This window comes from Colobus angolensis, unplaced genomic scaffold, assembly GCF_000951035.1.
Source record: "Colobus angolensis palliatus isolate OR3802 unplaced genomic scaffold, Cang.pa_1.0 Scaffold100, whole genome shotgun sequence".
In the NCBI taxonomy this organism is placed as follows: Eukaryota; Metazoa; Chordata; class Mammalia; order Primates; family Cercopithecidae; genus Colobus; species Colobus angolensis.
The window spans coordinates 9288509-9296825 of record NW_012110920.1 but is presented as its reverse complement, the minus strand read 5'-3'; the positions used below and the strand labels follow the sequence as shown (position 1 = coordinate 9296825).

Below are 8317 nucleotides of genomic sequence, written 5' to 3'. Positions count from 1 at the left end.
ACATGCACATAATTCTACTGTTATGGTTTGAAACTGTCCCCTTTGAAACCCCCCTGTTGAAACTCACTCCCCAATGAAACAGTATCAGGAGGTGGGGCCTTTACGAGACGCTTGAGTCATGAGGGTTCTGCCCTCATGATTGGATCAACTAGTCCATTCCTGGGTTAATGGATAATAGGTTATCATTGTGTGAGTGGGTTAGTTATCACAAGAGTGTGTCTGTTATAACCAAGTTGGTTCTCTTTCATGAGTCCCCTCACCACGTGATGTCCCAAGCTACCTTGGGACTCTGCAGAGAGTCCCCACAACAAGAAGGTCCTGACTAGATGGAGTCCTTTGTCCCTGGACTTCTCAGCCTCCAGAACTGTAAGAAATAAATTCCTTTAAAAAAAAAAAAAAGTACCTAGTCTCAGATATTTAGTTATAGCAACAGAAAGCGGACTAAGATACCTACTGGAAAGCTTTTCAATTATAAGTCTAAATATGATCATCTACACATCTATATATTTAATTCTCATAGTAAGTCTATAAGCTAGGTTAATGTGGTCTCACTTTACAGATGAGAAAACTGATGGTCAGAGAGGTTAAATATGTTCAAGTTCCATAAGCAACAAGTGGTGAATATCATGCCAGGCCTGTGTGGCTCCACCACACCCTGACACAAAGAGAACACCTTGCAAAAGAACAGGAAAATGCTCAGTGGGCTTAGGAAAGGAGGCCACTGAAAAACCACAAAAATTGGGAATATGCTACCCTGCTGGAGGTAGCACCCAGGCACAGCAAAGGGTGGAGGCTCCAGAACCAGTCTGATTACTTGCCCCATTGCAACTTTCAAATCACACCAATTAGCCATATTGGTGAACTGATTTAAATCTGATAGTGGCAGATTTCTAAATGCCTTTTAGAAAGGTGAACCTGGCAATGCTTAAAAATTGGCTCTAAATGCAGCCATATCTCAATAGAAAAATCTCCAAGCTTTACACTTTCTGCTCACTTTCTAAGCCATCTAATTTTTGTTTTTTCTTTTCTTCTCTCCTTCCCAGTTAGGATAATTAAGATCTTAGAATCAAAGACCTGGAAGGAAGTTTAGAGATGACTTAGTGCCCCTCTGCTTGCTTTAAGTCTACTTACAGCAACAGTTACCTCCCTCTGTATGTTTAAACTTTTTCTCCCTGACAGAAGAAGGTTTGCCCTTGTGAATGGGGTTGAGTGATCAGCTAGTGGCAGAGCTATTTTAAGGCACCTGCCTGGAATCCCACAATGAAGGCTGATGCAGAAGCCACCTCCTTAAAGATGGCTTTGTCTACCGACCCCCTACTACCGCCACCACCCGCCCAGGTCCTCACTGGGGAAGCCCAGAGGGTCTACTCTGCCTTTTCCAAACCTAAAGGAGCTCTTGTAAGGGTTATCAGGAATACAGAAAGAAATAGGATCTATTGAGGAACTAACATGCAAATAATGACAGATAAGATTGTGTTAACACCTGTAATCCCAGCACTTTGGGAGACCGAGACAGGTGGATCACGAGGTCAAGAGATCAAGACCATCCTGGCTAACATGGTGAAACCCTGTCTTTACTAAAAAAATACAAAAAAGTAGCTGGGCAGGGTGGCGGGCGCCTGTAGTCCCAGCTACTTGGGAGGCTGAGGCAGGAGAATGGCGTAAACCTGGGAGGCAGAACTTGCAGTGAGCTGAGATCCGGCCACTGCACTCCAGCCTGGGCGACACAGCGAGACTCTGTCTCAAAAAAAAAAAAAAAAGAGATTGTGTTAACAGACTCTTGTAAGGAGTTTTATATGAGTACCCAAACCAAAAACTACCAGTGCCTGCAGGGATCCAGAAACCTCACCAAGGAGGATGCCCAGGAAAGGAACTGAGGTCCAGGGAAGCTGCAGGCTTGGGAGGCTACATGGTTTCTCCACTGAAGGCAGGCAGCACTGGTTTTGCAACCTGACTTTCCCCTTGCTAGCGTGGGACTACAACCAGTGACACACCTTGGCATTCCCAGCCTTTATTTTCATTGTGCAGCTGTCTGATTGGGTGGGTCCCTACACTAAAATGGAAAAGATAACGACTACAAAATTGAATTACACCATAGACAGATTCTTTATCACCACCATCAAGCACTCACCGATTACCCAGCTCCTTTCAGATTGAGTGAGTTTGACCAATGGAGTGGACGCAATATACTAAGCTCAGCATCTCTGGGTCCCTCCCCACTGTAGCTAAGTTCCCAGCCATGGTACTGTTGAGGCCCTAAGTTCCCAGGGTGAAGATCTGACTATGGCACCAACAGGCACATCAGGATAACAATAATCTTAGTCCCACACCAGTTGTTTCTCAACAGAAGCTAACAACTTACATTGATTAAATGTCTGCTAAGCATCAGGCACTCCGATGAGTGCTATACATACATTGTATATATACAATGAATCAGGTATATTATTATGCCTATTTTTTTTTTTTTTGAGACAGAATTTTGCTCTTGTTGCCCAGGCTAGCATACAACAGCTCGACCTCGGCTCACTGCAACTTCTGCCTTCCGGGTTCAAGCGATTCTCCTGCCTCCGCCTCCCAAGTAGCTGGGATTACAGGTGTGTGCCACCACATCTGGCTAATTTTTGTATTTTTTGTAGAGGCAGGGTTTCACCATGTTGGCCAGGCTAATCTTGAACTCCTGAGTTCAGGTGATCCATCTGCCTCAGCCTCCCAAAGTGCTGAGATTACAGGCGTGAGCCACCACTCCTGGCCTATTATGCCTGTTTCACAGATGAGGAAATTTAAGAGATTAGGTCACTTGCTTAAGGTTCCCCCACTGAACCGTGAACTCCAGGAGACTAAGGACTGCTTTATTTCTGATGCCTCCCTCACACCCAGAATGGTGCTAGACACAGGGAAGATGTTCAATAAAAAAAATTGCTAAATGGATGAATGAACAAGTACTAAATGCTGAAGTAAAGAGGAATGTGTTCTCCAGAAAGAAAATGAGAAATATAAATGACCAAGCAGAGAGGAAGATATTCTCTAGGCTAACTAGAAGAACTGTAATTACAGCTCTTTTAACCTTCCCTTTCTCCGTGTAGGTTTCCCATTGAGTGTTTTCAATGGGAAATGTCTAACTGCTCTGTGGGTGTATACCACGGCCGGTTGCTAATTTTGGAACACTTGTGAATCCTGGGCCCAGAGTCATGACCAATACTGGTGAGTCATACTCCCCATACAGAGCTCCCTACACACTGGCTGTCAGAAAAAAAAAAAGCAAAACAGAAGTTGCCATCTCGTCCTCTGCTCTAGCTGTCTCATTTTACCTTCTGAAATGATGGAGGAAGTTCTGCTGAGGATGGGGTCAGGGTAACAGCAGACTTCTGAATAACCCTGCACCCCCAGAAACCTGCAAAGGACACAAGCCCTCTTGGTGGTCTCCTCCTGGATGCCTTGCTTTCTCCCGAAGAGCCCTCCCTTCCACCCCGGATATCACTGTGAACCTGTAAGTGGCAGTACCTTCTTTCTGGTAGGCAATGTCTACTGTGCCATCCTAGGCAGGTATAATACATAAAAATAACCTGTCACCTGGGACCATTAGCCTCTTTAACAAAGGACAAATTTCATTCCATACTGGAGAGAAAGTGTCCTGGAGAGAGGAAACATGTTGACTTAAAGTCACACAAAGGTGCAAAGACCTGACGGTAGTCCTTTTTGGGGCAGAAAAAAAGCAGAGAGTTCAGGAGGATAGAACTCTCAATCACAGACTTGGGTACTTCGGATCCAACCTGTGGACTCTCATTCAGGTTGGGGGTTAATTTTTTTTTTTTTTTTTTGAGTCTCACTGTGTCTCCCAGGCTGGAGTGCAGTGGCGTGATCTCGGCTCACTGCAACCTCTGCCTCCTGGGTTCACACCATTCTCCTGCCTCAGCCTCCCAAGTAGCTGGGACTACAAGGCACCTGCCACCATGCCTGGCTAATTTTTTTGTATTTTTTAGTAGAGTTGGGGTTTCACCATGTTAACCAGGATGGTCTCGATCTCCTGACCTTGTGATCTGCCTGCCTCGGTCTCCCAAAGTGCTGGGATTACAGGCGTGAGCCACCGTGCCAGGCCCAGTTGGGGGTTATTCAGACTCCTTTCCAGTGCCAGGTCCTCAGCGAAGAGTGCCCCAGGAGTTTCATTCTTACTGACCAACCTGGGTAACGCAGGCATAAGAACAGAGAGAGAAGTGGTGCTTTTAAAAATAGATCTGACTTAGTAGTCTTTAAATAACTAAGGATTATGATATGGGAGAGGGCTACTTTGCATCTCCATCTCTGCTGAGAGGAGAACTTGACAAAATGGGCATGAAATTAAAGGGATTTGGGCTTGCTAAGTATAATGACTTCTAAAAGGTAAGAAAGCTGCTGAAGAAGAATATTTGCTTCTCTGTAGCAGGATGGATTCTTACTTGACTGTGATGGTCACTGAAATGTAGCCTACCTTGACATAGAGTAAATTCTTGCTCTTCAAAGTGTGGTCCCCAGATCAGCAGCAGCAGTATCACCTGGGAACTTGTTAAAGATGCTAAGGCCCCACCCTGACCTCCTGAATAAGAATCTCCTCTCAACCGGGAGCGGTGGCTCACACCTGTAATCCCAGCACTTTGGGAGGCCGAGTTGGGCAGATCACGAGGTCAGGAGATTGAGACTATCCTGGCTAACATGGTGAAACCCCGTCTCTACTAAAAAATACAAACAAATTAGCCAGACTTGGTGGCGGGTGCCTGTAGTCCCAGCTACTTGGGAGGCTGAGGCAGGAGAATGGCATGAACTCGGGAGGTGGAGCTTGCAGTGAGCCGAGATCGTGTCACTGCACTCCAGCCTGGGCGACAGAGCGAGACTCCGTCTCAAAAAAAAAAAAAAAAAAAATCCTCTCTAACAAAGTTCCCAGGTAAAATGCCTGAACCTTATGAACTGAGAAGCACTGGGCTAAATGATCTTTACAGATTCCTCCTGTGATGGTTAATATTGAGTTTCAACTTGATTGGATTGAAGGATGCAAAGTATTGTTCCTGGGTGTGTCTGTGAGGGTGCTGCCAAAGGAGATTAACATTTGAGTCAGTGGACTGGGAAAGTCAGACCTACCCTCAATCTGGGTGGGCACAGTCTAATCAGCTGCCAGTGTGGCCAGAATAAAAGCAGGCAGAAGAATGTGAAAAGACTAGACTGGTTTAGCCTCCCAGCCTACATCTTCCTCCCGTGCTGGTTGCTTCCTGCCGTCGAATATCAGACTCCAAGTTCTTCAGCTTTGGGGCTCGAACTGGCTTCCTTGCTCTTATTATGGGACTCATCTTGTGACTGTGTGAGTCAATCCTCTTAATAAACTACCCTTTATATATAAATCCATACTATCAGTTCTGTCCCTCTAGAGAACCCTGACTAATATACCTCCTATTTGAGGATTTCATGAGCTGCTAGTAGTTGAGAAGTAGTGCAGCCCCTCTGGGGAGGGAGGCCTGGCTGCTAAGGAAGTGGGAGGCACACTGGTATTCTCCTCCCAAGCCACAGCTCTCCACATGCCTGTTGTACAGGGGAGAAAGTATACCTTTCTCCTCAGCCTCAAGGGTACCATAGCTTCGGGTCCTCTGAACACACAAGACCCCCTGTAGCAAATACCTGGGAGCCCAGACAGCTTGTAGAGATGATCTGTGCCTCCCTCAGACCCACAGAAGACTCTCAGAGCAAGGAGGGAGGTAGGCAGTCCAGTGGTCTCTGCAGATCCCAGCTCTCCTCTCACTTGTAAAAGCTATCTTCTTGCCTCCCTGGCGGCCACAGGTGACAGGGAGTGCCCAATTTCTCATCTATTGAAGAATCATAAACCAACTAATATATTTTTTCCAGAAGATTTTTTAAATGTCATTTTTATGTAAATTATTCATAAATACCAATGAGAAAAAGAACACCCAAAACTAATATAGAGAGTGAAGGGTCTCAAGACATAGTCAACAACCCTTTTGACTAAGAGGATCTAGTTCATAGACACACACACAGAGAGTGTGATCACCCTGCTGCTGATACTAACTACTGCCTTAGTCAGCCCAGGCTGCTGTAACACAATACCATAGACTGGGTGGCTCAAACAACAGATATCAATTTTCTTACAGTTCTGGAGGTGTCTTATAGTCCAAGATCAAAGTACCAGCAGATGTGATTCTTGGTAAGGGCTCCCTTCCTGGCTTGCAGATGGCTGCTTTCTTGCTATGTCCTCACATGGACTTTCCTCAGTGTATATCCATGAAGAGAGAGAAAGAAAGAAATCTATAGTCTGTCTCTCTTCCTGTTCTTATAAGGGCACTAATCCAAACATGGGGCTCTGCTCTCAGGACCTCATCTATTAATAGTACCACCAGGTTGGGGATTAGGTCTTGAACTTACAAATTTCGGAGGGACACAAACATTCATTCCATAACAACTACCAAAGTAGTAGACTTCAGAGCAATTGTTTTCTAATCCATAATTTTCCCCTTAAATCATATGTTCTTGGCTAATACTGAGTGTCCTAAGACTACATGTTACAGAAATAGAAAATTTTAGATTATCCATCTTCATAATAACTAGTAGTGCTGTAGAAATGCAGTTCGTCAGTCTCTAGGATCTCTCTATTCTACCGTTTCAGGTAGGCTGTGATCCTATGGTCAAGTCAAAGAGAAGCTGCACTGAGTATTTATTCACAGTAAGAACAGCAGTTGAGATCAGGGGCTCTAGAGCTAGAATGATCTGGGTTCAAATGTGATTCTATGACTCCCTACCTGTGACCTTCCTAAACTTTGATTTCCCCATCTATAAAATGGAGGGAATGATAGTACCGTTTATCATTGTATATCACTATGTAGTTGTGAGGGTTAAGTAATACATGAAAAGCCCTGCCACAGAGTAGAGACTAAATACACAGTGGCTATTACCATTGTTGCAGTTGGTATCATCGGATGTGATACTTACATTTTTCTAGCTCATATGTGCTTTTTCTACTATCACGCCGAGATCTCCAAAGAGCAGGGATTAAGCTTCCCTCAAAAGAATTCTTCTCATCTTCTTGAGGTTATAAAAGGTCTCCTGCTTCAAGTAACTCAGGGAGCTGCCAATGTAAGGCTCTGCCCTTGTGGGGCATAAGAACTATTGTGGTCACTTGCCTGTCCACTGGCCCAAAAACTCCTCCAGAGTCCTGGGCATCCAGTAAAACTTGCAGCACAAGTTAGGCCTTCTTTTTAGGAAGCCAAGAGTCCTCCTCCACCTCCCCAAGCCTCACTGCCCCACTCTAGTGAGCAGTGATCTTCACTCACACCTTGACTACCCACTGCCCATTTCCCCTTACATGACTCTTCACCCCTGAGCACATATATGTCATGTACTGGCCTTCAAGAGTGATCTTTCATTTCAGCTTTCATTTCTTCCAGGATTCCCCAGGATCAACTATCTGAGCAGATACCTTAGAATGTCCCCAGATTTCAGAGGTAAGTCACTAGTACTTTCCCAGAGTAGTAGACATTATTTCTGCCCTGCCCCTGTGGTCCTAAACATATCCAGTGACATCAAAATCTGGTGTCACATCTCATGGAAGACCCACACCCCCAAAGCCCTTCATCCAATTATACTGGATCCCTTTATCCAGCGCTCATAAACCACATGAATGGCCTGGCCTGCTTTGTAAAGGCCTTGAGCCCAGCTCCTCTTTCAGCCACTCCCAATCAATCTGCCAATCATCTCTTCCAGGAAGCTTCCTGCCTTCTCTTCCAAGCCAAGCTGGATTAGGGACCCCTACACTGAGCTCACCCTGTACTTATCTCTGTTGTTAACCACTGTATTGGAATGATCTGTGTCTCCATCTGCCTCCCACACTAAACTGAGTTCCAGGAGGGCTAGGGCCATGTGTTATTCATCTCTGCATCTCCGGCATTTAGACTGTGCCTAATATATAGTAAGCATGCAGTACATGTTGAAAGAAATAAATAAAGGTGGGAGGAGGAAGGGAGGAGGGAAAAAGAAAGATAGAAAGCAAGGAAGAAAAAAAGAAGAGGCCAGGCGCAGTGGCTCACACCTGTAATTCCAGCACTTTAGGAGGCCGAGACGGGCGGATCACAAGGTCAGGAGATCAAGACCATCCTGGCTAACGCAGTGAAACCCCATCTCTACTAAAAATACAGAAAAATAGCCGGGCGTGGTTGTGAGCACCTGTAGTCCCAGCCAGTTGGGAGGCTGAGGCAGGAGAATGGCATGAACCCGGAAGGTGGAGCTTGTAGTGAGCCAAGATCGCTCTACTGCACTCCAGCCTGGGCAACACAGCAAGACTCTGTCT

General features: G+C 45.5%; 1 long non-coding RNA gene across 1 annotated transcript in view; it reads left to right on the top strand.

Moving 5' to 3' along the window:
- The first annotated feature begins 3254 nt into the window (after positions 1–3254).
- Positions 3255–8317, top strand: part of LOC105509325 — a 9838-nt gene continuing 4775 nt past the window's right edge. The window contains exons 1-2 of the long non-coding RNA XR_001001417.1: positions 3255–3487; positions 7419–7475. This is a non-coding gene — a long non-coding RNA (uncharacterized LOC105509325). The remainder of the gene's footprint in view (positions 3488–7418; positions 7476–8317) is intronic.